The 13610-nt window shown below is 41.1% G+C and overlaps 1 protein-coding gene across 2 annotated transcripts in view; it reads right to left on the reverse strand.

Moving 5' to 3' along the window:
* The window catches only part of FUT8 (fucosyltransferase 8), a 94987-nt gene extending 82639 nt beyond the window's left edge, over positions 1–12348 (reverse strand). The window contains exon 1 of one of the 2 annotated variants that reach the window (XM_081164987.1): positions 11924–12348. The gene's annotated coding sequence lies outside the window, so the exon portion shown is untranslated. The remainder of the gene's footprint in view (positions 1–11923) is intronic. The other variant, XM_081164988.1, reaches the window with a different exon arrangement.
* Positions 12349–13610: the final 1262 nt, after the last annotated feature.

The following is a 13610-nucleotide window of genomic DNA, read 5'->3' on the forward strand; positions in this document are numbered from 1 at the left end:
TTTAACCCTTGAAGAAGGGTTCATCCTTCTTCATCCTTGGAGGATGAAAATATAGCCATCTTCCTTCCCACTCCTTGCAGGCTAAAGGGGTTGTCCATTAGCACTACTGGTTGTGGAACTTTTTTCTTCCCCTACCTGCTCCAGTAAAGAAAGCAAGGTAAGAGTCTGGAACAGTGGCAGTTGGTGTCCACTAGACCTGGGAAGATGTGCAAATAGCATCTAACTGAAAAGTATTTTACAGCTGTCCCAGTTTTCTGATATGAGAAAAGTTGCATGGCCTCCACCAGTTCTGGCTCTTTCCCTATCCTCCTCTTTCAGCAAAGAAACAGTGAACACTCAAACCTTGCTGTTTTATTAATACTTAGCACCCAACAGAGCTTTAGTTGTATGCTCGCTTTCATGAGTGTGCACACAGTTAAGTCACGCTTCCTCAGCAGTGAACAGGAACCTAGATCTCTGCTCATTCAGTAATTCTCTCTCAATATTGTTTAAACACACATAACAAGTAAGGATCTTCATAGTCCTGTCCTAGTGTTATAAAATTTTCAATACATTTCTGAGATACTCCTGATTGGTTCGACTTTATTCGAAGGGGAAAAAATTCAAAATGGAGGTTCAAAAGGATCCCCTAGTCTCCCTAGACCAGTCCTATTGAAATTTATTACACTGGTACTTAACCCGAGGTACCACTGTATTTTAAAACTTTTTTTTACTGCTGGAGAAATGGGTACTATACACAGAACTATACACAGTATTCCAAGTGTGACTGTGCCGTACATTTATATAAGGACATCACAATACTGGAAGTTTTGTTTTCAGTGCATTGCTTAATGATTCCGAGCATTGGATTTGCCCTCATCACAGCTGGCACACACCAAGGGTAGAATTCAAAGTTGTGTTAAGATGATCATTCTGTCAGTGCACATCCTATGTAGAAGGGGCATGTGTAGTGGCTGGGTTGGGGAGGGAAATCCTCATTGAACTTGTGACACTCATTGACCTGGTCCCACTGGCATAGCTGTTCAGTTGAATCTGACGTCAAGTTGGTGTTTTCATTCAACTATACATCACAACCCTAAGATTCCTTTCCTGTTCGGTTTCTCATTACTGTATATGTGCAGTTAGGCTTTTTCTTTTCTTTTTTAAAGTGATACAATCTTGCAAACAATGAACACACTGCCCACTTTAATGCCCATCTGGAAATACCCCACTTCTTATTCCTTCCATCCGATAACAGTACATTGCTTCCTACTCTACTTCTTTTTCTTTAACCAGTTACCAATCAATAAGATGAGCCATGACTGTGAAGTTTACTCTGAAGCATTATGTGATAGACTGTCAAAAGATTTTTTAAAGGCCAAGTATACAATTCCCTACCACTTTGTTCCTATTCACATGCTTGTTGACACTCTAAGAACTCCAGAAGGCTAGAGTTCAATTCAGCTATGGTGAATTTCAAAATAAGGGGCTAACAAAATAAGGTCAAGAAGATCAATTCAGCAAGCATGTATAACCGTGTGGACAGCTAGGTTATTTAACACATATCAATTTGTTTAAAATTTTAGAGTATTTAGTAACACTGTATTAAATTACTTATTAACACTGTAACAGTTGTACTTACTTATTAATACTGTAACAGTCAAAGAATATCAACAAACCAAACCTGATTACAGTGGTACCTTGGGTTAAGAACTTAATTTGTTCTGGAGGTCCGTTCTTAACCTGAAATGGTTCTTAACCTGAAGCACTACTTTAGCTAATGGGGCCTCCCGCTGCTGCCGCGCCGCCGGAGCACGATTTCTGTTCTCATCCTGAAGCAAAGTTCTTAACCTGAGGTACTATTTCTGGGTTAGCGGAGTCTGTAACCTGAAGCGTCTGTAACCTGAAGCATCTGTAACCTGAAGCATATGAACCCGAGGTACCACTGTACTCTAAAGACTTATCATCCAACTAAACCAGAGCATCATCAAGAATATATTTTCACTCAGGTATTAATCACTTAAGGATCATTTGTGAGTTGAATGTTCATAACAACAGATTAATGTTTTTTATTATATGTTTGCAGATGTTACCTGCTAGATTGGACCAGAAATCCATTTAGTCAATCATCCTGTTTCCAACAGATCAATCAGATGCTTCTAAGAAGTCACCAGCAAGGAACAAAGGAACGCTCCCCATATAGATTCCACACCCAGCAGATAGCATTCCGAAGCACATAGCCAAAGCTTCATTTGGCCATGATTACAAATAGCTATTACTACTATCATTACCATCACCATCATTATTAATTAAACTTGCATCTCACTCTTCATCGCATAGGAGCCATGGGGAGCAAACACACAAGTGATATAATATCTAATAACATATCCAATACAGATGCAGAGTGTTGATACCCATATTTTATGAATTTGTGTAAACCCATTTTAAGTATGTCAGCGGTCATCACCCCCTCCATGGGCAGCTAATTCCTTAAGAACTTATTATGTAAAGTAGTACTTCATTTTGTTTTCAATAAAGTTCATTGGGAGGCCAAGCTCTACTACTGTGTGAAAGAAAGAAAATTCCACCTTTCTCCACACCATAACAGAATTTTATAAATCTCAGCCAAGTCCTCCCCTTAGCTGCCTCTTTCCTAAACTTTAAAAAAAACACAACTAAGCATTTTAACCTTTTCTTATTGGGAAGATACAATAGAGTATGTCAAGAATGGGAAAGCAAAGAGCCCTCTCCATGTAGTCCAACCTGCAGCATTTCATTCAAGTTCCTAAAAGAGAATGAAGTTGGTAGCAAGGGCAACTTCCATGCTTCTTCCTCCTGCCCTAAGGCACATATTGCTAATCTGATAATCTAGTGCCAAACAGCCATGCTAATTACCGTATTTTTCGCTCTATAACACGCACCCGACCATAACACGCACATAGTTTTTAGAGGAAAATCCGTAGGCATGCCACCCGTAGGCATTCCCTCCATAACACGCACAGACATTTCCCCTTACTTTCTAGGAGGAAAAAAGTGAGCGTTATGGTGCAAAAAATATGGTAATCATCAGTGATGTGGGGAAGATTTTCCAGTACTTTATTTCCCACAGAAAATTGGTAACCTTAGCAGTTTTTAGCTTTTCTTACTAAAAGTGAGTAGAATAAATCATTCTCTAGAATCAGTGTGAAGAAGCTTTCTGTCTCTATAGATATTCTGAACTACAGCTCCCATCATTACTGACCATTGGCCATGCTCTTACGGGCTGATGGGAACAGTAGTTCAGCAACATCTGGAGGGCCAAGGGTTCCTGAACTAAAGGATTTCTCTGTAGAGTTTGGCTCCTAGCTACAGTTGCAGATGAACAGTAGTAAATTCAAGAGTATCCAAAGGTTGAAATCTTTATGTCAGGAGTGTCTGACATCATAAAGTGTCTGCATCACATATCATGCAGCCCTTTACTAGGTTAGTATTATTTAAGGTTTATTTACCACATGATTATAAAAGGGGTTCCTATTTAGAAACACATGACTTTATTTTAACTCCTGTTATTGGTTATTGAATTTAAGTGAAGTAGATCATAGCTTCTGGTTTCATTTATGCACTGAATGGATAATGGAGCACATGAAATAATGTGAAGTGATGCATGAGGATCTCTTTGCTTCTGTAGCTGCATTTTGCAAAACAATTATCTTTTAATGCATCTTATGTTTTATTTTCATTTTGCTCTGAGGTTTACACACTACAGTGCATTTCATACCTATTACTAAGGTCAAAGATAATAATCCTCTTAACATACTTGCATTGAATATTTAGATGATACACAACACATCTGAAGTCTTCAAAGTCTTTTATGGGAAATTGTCCAATACATATTTCCAATTCCAAAGACCTAACATCAAATCTCAGATTACCTATCTGTAATCAAATCTCAGGTCTTTGATGACTGAAATATGTTGTTCCTAGCAACCTTGAACCTTAGCTGTGAGAATATTTGATTGGTTTCTTTTTTTAAAAAAAAGTTTGCTTTTTTTGCTATTTTGTTGTTTGTTGTCTTGAGGAGGACAGGGCAGGATGGAAATTTGGGAGGTATTTTAAGAACTTAAGGTCTCAAATATATAAATTAAATGTTCATAAATTTACAAAGCAAACACATACATAAGTATATAAACCACGTGTCTGAAATAGTACAAGAGAGCAATCCTGAAACCATTTTGACTCTCCCAAATTGACTTCAAATATTTCTCTGCAAGGAGGAAGGAAATGGGAAAGCCCCTCCATTGTCTTTTGCTTACCTGTCTTTAGGGCATCTTTGTGTATGAATAGGGTGAGAACCTGTGACCTGGATTCAGAAATTAAAGTATTTACCATCACAAAAGAATGGGCAGGCTGCCCAAGTAAAGCAATCACTGGCCATTGTCAGGTATCCTGGCAGAAAGGATTTTTGTTGTAGACCGCCTCCTTCTGTGGTGTATGTATGGTGTTTTGGGGGGTGGTCTTGAGCTACAGCATTGGGGGGGGCAATTTCAAAAGTCTATATAAGGGCTTGCACACCATTGTTCTGGGTTCCTCCTCCCTCCTGCATGTGGTGAGTGAGGACTCTATTGCAGCAGTTTAATAAAGATCAGGCTTACTAGCTGCTTTGCTTCTCAATATTCTCTGGTTGGCCTCTGTTATTTTTTCCTACAGATAGGGAACCGACTTAAGGACTCTACACGGGCTCTTGCATACCCCATAAGGAAAAAGGAGCAGGTTTTTTCTACATCAATAGGAAGGACAGAAATTTAACAACAGCACCGCCACCCCAGGGTAGTTTCATTCCTTCTCTCCCATTCCTGCCTCTCAATATTTTGGAAATCAAGCCACAACTAGTCAGAAACAGAGCATCAAATTGAATAGTGCCCACTTCTAAACCTTAGATGTTGTTTACTTCAAGAAAAGTGAACTGCCTTTAAGAAAAAGTTTCCCCCACAATAGCAAACTGCACCTGATCAAAATACCAGGTTCAAAGGAACAGACAAAGGCCTTCCACTGAAGTTTTTCTTCTTCTAAGAATCCTTCATTAAGGCAGACAGTGATGTTGGAAAACCTCTGACCATATATGCACTGCCACCACAAAAATCTCCAACTGTTGTCAAATTTGTCCATTCCAACTTATACCGGTAGTTATTTGCAACCTGATCCTAGGCCTGTTTACTCAGAAGACCAATGGAACATATACCCAGGGAAATGTATACAGGACTGTAGTCTTAGGGTCATGTTCAACTAAATAACTGCACATGCAGAATTACTTCTATAAGCATAATGGAACTTCTCCTCCCCTTCACCTGCTCTGTGCATTTCCCCAACCCTTCAAAGCAGATTTAGGGGACATGCAGAATAAAGGGGAAAGAAGGGAAAGTTGCACAGCATGTGCAGAAGTCATTCCACACATGCAAAGATTTTGTTCAATACAATCTTTAACAAGTAGAAATCAAAGTGAAGCTCTCCGGCACATTTCACTATATTACCTCTACATGAGCAAATGCTTAACTGCAAAACCTGGAGAGCCAACAATGCGAAATAAACTGCTAATTCCCTTATAACTTTGCAGAAACGCGGAAGAGAGCAAGCATACAGAACAGGAGCCTTAAAAATACTCAGATGGGACAAAATTTACTTTATAGCTGGAGAAGAAAAAGTTGTTTTCCAGTTTATTTATAGGGGTGTGCTGAACTTGGTTCTCTTATCAGCTTCTAGTCTTCAAGGAAAGGGAGGAAAAGGTAACCAGTAACAAGGAGATAATGCAAGTGCCCTCACACCACTGGTCTGTGTAAGCTGATAGAAGAGATAATCATCATTTCCACATCATGATGCAAGAGAGAACTAATAAACATCATAGCATCAAAAAAGTACTATTCTCTCTAAAATATATTGTCAAGTGGTGAAGAAAGTAGCATTTCCCCTTCTGATGGTAAAGGAAATTGATTCAGATTACCTTTCAGCCAACTACCTCTGGTCAGAAGAAGAAACAAGAACATGAAGAACAGGAATAGAATAAACTTATTTTATTACATTTTAACCATCCCCATCCCAAGGGCTCAGGATACATACCACTGCAAGATAAGATGAAGTAATACCAGAATGAGATACTTACGTACTACTCACCCTTTGGTGCTTTCAGCAAATCCAGTGGCAAAGAAAGAGATAAACCCTTGCTTTGAAGCTTAAACTCATCTTCACTGTCCTATCAGAACTGCTTTCCTTTATTACTGGGAATAAATTAACTTGCTAGGGAAGATAGGAGTTGTAGTCCAACAACAGCTGAGGGCCACAATTTAAAACAAGGATGGGAAACTTGCAGCCTTTGCTGAATCACCAATTACATCATCCCAGACCACATCAGTTGAAACTAATGGGAGTTAAGTGCCACATGTTCATAATCCTTGACTGGTTCCACATAACTCTAAGGCAGCCAAATTTTTGAAAACTAAGTTACAATAGAACTTGGAAGACTGCTTACAATTTTGGTACGTTCTTATTTATTTAAAAAACTTATACCCTAATTTTCCCCTCCAAAGGCACTGCTCAAAGCAAAGCAGATCTGCATCTGAAACCCTGCTGAAATGCCTGCCAGCAAAAGAAGTTAAGCTGGCAGACATGCAGGCGAGGGGTTTTTCAGCAGTGGTCTCACAACTCTCAAATAGAAGTCCACCTGAATGATATTAGGAAGGCCCTGTCACTAGATATTTTACCTTCGCTTAAGGTAACAAATTATGGTTTGGAATCTGATATTGGTGACTGAACTATGTTGCATTTTTAGCACTGAACAGATGTTAGTCAATACTTTTAACAATATAGGATTATGTTATACTGTATTAAAATGACAAGACACTTTTAAATTATGTTTACTGTATTTTACTGTTGTACAGTACTTTGATGCATTATCTGAACCATCTTGGGAAGAATTTTATCCTGGAAAAGTAGTATAGAAATGTATTTACTAAGCCTTTTTTTTACAGCAGCTTACAAATAAAAATATAAAAATAATAATCCAACAATGAAAATACAAATAAAGGCATTTCCTGAAACTGGATTTTGACACACACACCCTCCGGACCTAAAGGACTTCTGCTGGTTGTTTTTTTAAAACAACAAGAACAGTAATTATATTACTGTTTTTTGCATAGACATTTGAAACCCCTAGAAGTGTTGTTAGTACAGTCAAACTTTTTTTTCTTAAAGAATTATTCCTAAATGCTGCTCCTAACTATTACCAACTGTGTGAAGGGGCTCTAGATATTCAAAGGGGCAACATATTGCATGGATATTCAATGAGTGAAGACTCTTCTTAGGTGAAACACGTGTGCATAGGCTTCCCCAGAAGTTGTATCTAATTGAACAGCACTCCAGCTCAAGTGGAAGAATTCATACATAGGCTCCACCTATGCAGACATCCATGCATTGTGGTAGGGCCAAAGAGATATGCAACTTCAGTGGCATGCATCCACTGCCCCTTTTTACACACCTTCATTTTATACGCACATGGATTGCTACCATATCAGATATATCAATCAATATATGCACACACGAAAGGAATGCTCTCTCTTTATTTTTTGAGCAGGCATCCCAGGGCAAAGAGGAGTACAGAGCCTAACCTTTTAAGACTACTGTGCAGGCAGCATCTTCCACCTGGAAACACGTTTTAAAGCCATGAGGGAATGTGTTACAAAAACTATTGTTTCGAGCTCCCAGATTTCTATCAAAGGCAGTGGGGGAGGGAAGCTTGGAGAGAAGGTGGCTAGAAAAGTGGTTGAAAGTCAATCTAATCCACCCAGGAACAAGGATCCACATACTGTGTCATTTGCTTTCCTTAACAAGTTGTATTTCAGTAATTTCTACTACACTTCTGTAACACTTCCGCTTGGTATGTGGCTCACTGTCATGCAAAGCTGCATACAGGTTAACAAAATACAAACAAGTCCCTACTTGCAAGTTAATCACAAGAATTACATCATAAGTGAAGAATCATTCTTTTAAAGCAAAAATATGCAATACCACCACTCAGCCTGCTAAGGCTTTTTCCACAGAAGAAGCTGACAGTGGACAAATTTGTACACAGCACCATGAGAAAATGCCTTGACAAGCCAGCTACAACCCACACTTTACACTATTTAACCCTGTTCCAAGATTTCTACAAAGAGCAAAGTGCAGAACAGTTATCTTAATTACAGGACCTTATCTGAGATACAGATATGATTTTTGAACTTAGTCATGAACAAGTGACATAGAAGTGAACTGAAACACATGAAAGCCAGAGCTGCCATCAGTGTAGCAATTATACCACTACTTGACAAGAGGTGCTATACTTGACAAGAGGTGCTGATGTTACTGAGCACTGCAACAATATCATACAGAGCAAGACAGCAAATCACACAAATCACCAATACTGATCAAAACAAATAAATAATTATGATATCACATTTTTTTCAATGTTTGCCCCCCAACAAAACAAGAAACATATCTATGAGAAAAGGACGCAAATGAACCAAGAGAAATTTTGTTTGAAGCCTAAATGTTACCTTCAAGGTACCAACAGGACCTCTTCCAAGTCTATGCATATTTACTCAAAAGTACAGTAAGTCCCACTATATTCACTGGGGCTTACTCCCAAGTAAGTGCATAAAGGACTAATCTTGGGTTTATTTATTTAAAAGCATTTATAAAGCACTTAATATTTCAAAAAATATATAAACAGTTAAGTAGGTTAAGAAGCTACTATACTATAAGACCAGTCAGCAAGCAGGTACTTTGATTTAAGCAGTTTAAGAGTTCAATGACACTAAAAAGCATGGTTTCACTGGGTTCAAATGGGCTTATTTCTTAGAAAGTATGTTTAGGATTGTAGTCCAACTCAGGTTAAACCCAAGTACTTTAACTTAGTTGGTTATGAACCAGGTTGCAAAAGAAATACAAGAAGAGTACATCTACACGAAAAACTATTTTTACACTGAAACAGAGTCATTACTTTCAGAAAAAAATAATTGATTTAAGATATGTTCTTAAATCATATGTTCTTAAGACATATGTTCTTAAGACATATGTTCCAAGCCAACATTTTATGCACTGTTTGTGAGAAACACTATTATATGAATTTCTTGAACATATTTGAATGAATAGGCATTAGAGTACAGCATAATAAAAATAGTTTTCTTTTCCCTTGAAGCATTTTAAGCAATTATAACCGTAATAAGAACATACCACAATCAAACGGGAAACAGTCCTGTAAGGTCTGTAGGATTCTAACATAAATTTAAATGTTGTTTTGCTTTAGCACTAGCTCCCCCTCCAGACCAACTTAACACTGTAATTACTTTTTTCATTATGGAATACACAGCTACAAAAGCCAGAGATTGAAACTGTCTCTCAACATTTCAAATAATATGAAGTGAGTCTCTAAAAATGACGAGAACTACTTTTTAAAGGAAGGTCGTCTGTATTGTCCATATTGCCAAGACAGTACTATTTGGAACAGTACTGACACTCATTACAGTTTGTTTTAACAGTAAACACTCTTTCAGATGGAAGAAACACTCAGTTTTATTGTACCTATACTAACCTGTTTGCTGGTAGACTTACATGCAAACATAACCTATTTAGAATGGAATTTTATAATCAAGGAATTCTCCACACAATTTATTATTATTGAACAGCTGTTATTAAATAGCCTACTTGGTTGCTGAGTAGCGTGAAGTAGCCTACCATATAACCTTTCTGTACAGTATTTCACTACACTCCTCTGAAGAAATAGTCTACGCAAATTAAAACAAAAACTCTACGAGAATTCTTACCCAAAATTAAGCCTCTGCTTTTATCAACTATTAGTACTTCTTACTTCTAGCAACTTACATTTCTGAAATAAACACTGTTTTAACACAACTTAAGCACCCAGCTCAACTCTATGGACATTCTAAGTAGTTGCATGATATGAAGTATGAAACAAGTCAGTGCAGTTAACTATAACTAAGTTATCAGAAGATACAATCTAAGGTCAATCCTATACACTTACCTAGGAATAAATCCCACTGGATTTACTTCTAAACAGACAGACCTACGATTGTGCTGCAAGAAGGCTTTCCTTCTGTTTTTTATTAAAAAAGAATGAACATCTGCAGGATGCAAGTGAGTACTATATCTAAAGGATGCATGATCAACAAGGCCATTACTCAAAGCAAAATTGCATTAATAAAAAAATGGCATACTGTACCAGGTATCTTTCTACAAAACCCCTTACCAGCAACTGATTTTAAATATCTACTTCATAGACTTTAAAGTGTAAGTTCCTTACTTTCTAATCCTTTGAAACAGGGCAATTTTGGGAAAATATGAAGGAAAGACTCGAAGGCATAAGTCTGATGAATAATTTGTTATAGTTCTTTCAGCTTTTAGGATTTTTTAAAAGATGAGGACTGTCCAAATATGTATTAACAATTGGAAACAATATTGGCACTCCTTGCTGAGCAAAAATTTAAATCAACATTGCAAGCTCAAGCCATATGGAAGCAAATAAATTTTGTACCATTAAAGTACTTTAAAATGCTATGTTCTGATCGTCAAACACATACCACTATTTTTATTGGTGTCAACAGCCCCACTGAAAGGACTACTCCCAAAAGTTAAACTATCAATAATCAAATTTAGAATGTGTGTAAATATTTGCAGAGTTAAGGTCAAGAACAGGTTACGGAAGCTGTACAATACCATATGCACTTCTGAAGTAAGTGGTGATGTGTCCACAGGTTTTGAGGATATAAAGAGGAAAAAAAGAGTAGCAGTTTATGCTAGAGGTCTTTATGATCTCCCTGTCTATAGTTTCTCAAGTCTTCTGAATTTTTTTGCAATGGGGATCATCCATGAACATTTGGAAAGGATGTAACAGCGACTTTTATTGAATAGTCTCTAGCTGACATGTTGAGTCAATCACACAACACAGCACAAGTTTTAAAAAGTCCAAAGAACTGAATGCGAAAGGTATCCAAGCACAAACAGCACCAATTACATAAAACACAAAAACATCCTGTTTTAGTAAGAAATTTGACTAAAACAGATACATGAAAAACGATAATGGCAAGGCGGACGGCCAAGCGCCCATGCTTGTTAATGAGGCCCATAAAAAGCAAGATATAAGGAAATAAAAGGAGTATGCACCCTCGCTAGCTACCGGCTGCACTTCCTGACTCTGAAGTAAAGTTGAAAGCCACCACTTCTACACAAGGGGCGGGGGTGCAAGAAAAGCAAGACCACTCCCGCAGTTCTTCTTCTTCTTCAGCGCTCGCTTTCAGCACATCCTACCCCTCCTTTTCCACCCCCGCCTATTCCCCAGATGGCAACCCCACCCCCAGCTCCTTGCACACTGGCTGCTCGTGCTGCATTTTGTACAGCTTGCCGCGTCTCTCGCGGGCGCCTCCGCGCACGATGTTCGGGGCTTTGGCTTGTGCACGTCCTTTTTTTTTCCTGGGTGTTTTTGTGTGTGTGCATCAGCATTGCTTTTGCTGCTGCCGCCGCCGCCGCCGCCTCTTTCCTAGCACCCACATAGCAACGCTGCTGCCCCAACAAGAGAACCATCTCCTACCTACACCCCCGGCCTGAGACACCCCCGGCCGCCTTCCCGGAGCACGCAGGCAGGCCCCGGCCAGGACGACACCTCCTCCTCCCTCCTTCCCTGAGGATTTTGTCCCGGGCGAGGCGAAGGAACCCCAAGAGCCAGGCGGCCTCGGCGGAAGGTCCCCGGTGCCCCCACATCACTCCTTCCCCTTCCCAGTCAGCCACCCCTCGCCCGCCCGCCACCTCCCTCCTCATCAGTAACCGCAGCTGCTGCTGCTGCGCCAGGCCCGCGAGGGAGGATGGGCTGGAGCGGGAGAAGCAGCATCCCTCAAGTTCCCCGAGCGCCCCCACGGCCTCGCCTTACCCGCCTGGGTGCCCGTGTTGCCCGGCCGCCCGCCCGCAGGCTGGGTTCCTGGTCACCTCTGCTCCACAACGCCGGCGCTCCTGAGGTTGCCGGCTGTGAAGAAGAGGCGGAGGGAGACGGCGGTGGAAACGGAGCGGTGGCGGCGGCGGGGGAAGGGAGTGATGAAAAGACGGAAACAGGAACCCACCGCCGTTTAACGGAGCCTCCAACAGACTGGAGGAGCGCGAGACACTGACAGAGCGCGAGGGGGAGACGAGGGGGAGAAACGGCGCGCGCAAACGCGCTCCCCTCACGCGCGCACCGAAGGCAGGCAAGGAGGGAGGGAGGGGAAGAAGTAATCCGAGCTTGAGGAACTAGGAGCAACGAGGGCGCGCGCGGACTGGGGAGGAGGAGCGCGAGGCATTGGCCCTCGACGCCTCAAAGGGAAACTAGGGAGCCAAGTGGGTGTGGCGTAGACGCGCGTGCTGGGAGGGAGGCAGCCAATGGGAGAGGCGCTCCTGTGAAATCTCCGTGCGGGCGGAACGTTAGCTTCACAGCCGGAGAGGAGAAGGAGAAGGAGGCGGCGGCGAAAGGGCTGGTAGCACGCATGCGTGGTAGGGCGGTCTCCGCTGCTCTGCTTTTGCATTCCGGCTTGCTTATCGTTTGCGCTTGAAGGCAAAGCGGGTCTTGCCGCGCCCGGCGGAGAGCGCGCGGAACGCGCATTGGGTAGGAGCGGCGTTCTGGATAGCCAGACGCTGAGAGCTCTCCGCCGAATGCGATTATCACTGCCGGGAACCGGGGAGTGTCCTTCCAGTCCGTCGGACTCGGCCCTGTTATATCCTGAACGCGAAGTGGAGCCCTTTATTCCTCAGCCCGGCGGAACAGCCGCTCTTCGGCGTCCTCAAGCAGCCCAGAGTCGCGAGCAGGGGCAGATCTACTATGAAATTAATGAAGTTTAAGCTTTAGGGACCCTAATCCCACTGAGGCCCAAGAAACGACTTTATTCATGTATTTTCACACACACACCCAATGACTTGAAAACTATAAAGTATAGGAAATAATTATTCACACCAGTGACTTTGACATGTGAGACAATCCAGTACAGCAATTTTAATCAAAAACTGAGATGTAGTAGCTAACTTAAAAAAGAAAAGAAAATGTGGCAATCTGTCATGGAACAACTCCACTGAAGATCACAATGGCTACCCAGACCTCAATGCTGGATGTGAAGGAACCCCCATAGCAGTTAAAACTTCAGGGCTCCCCAAATGTAGGTCCGCCCCGGTCGCAAGAGGAGAGCTGCAGTGACAACACTGAAATACAGGGGAGCAAGGTGAAGAAGACGACTCTTGAATAAAAAAATGAAGATGAGGATTTCACCATGCATACTTTTTATTATTAAACAGTGTCAGCCATATTGAAAAAAAATATCGCACTAGTATTAGTATACACTACTTTCATTCATATTTTTACCTTAACTTCCTGGAGTTGCTTGTGAAGCAGCTGCTGAACTGGTTCCTGCCTTCGATATGAAGGTGTGCCTGTATGGCGTTTTCTGAGGAAGTGTTGTCTGTATGTGTGCAGCACCATAGGCTCTCTAGAGTAGAGGTGGGGAACCAGTGGCTCGTCAGATATTTGTGGACTACAACTTGAGTCCAACAACATCTGGAGTGCCACAGATTCTTCCCATCAGTGATCTAAATCTTGC

Source organism: Podarcis bocagei, assembly GCF_964188305.1.
Source record: "Podarcis bocagei genome assembly, chromosome: 1".
Taxonomy (NCBI): domain Eukaryota; kingdom Metazoa; phylum Chordata; class Lepidosauria; order Squamata; family Lacertidae; genus Podarcis; species Podarcis bocagei.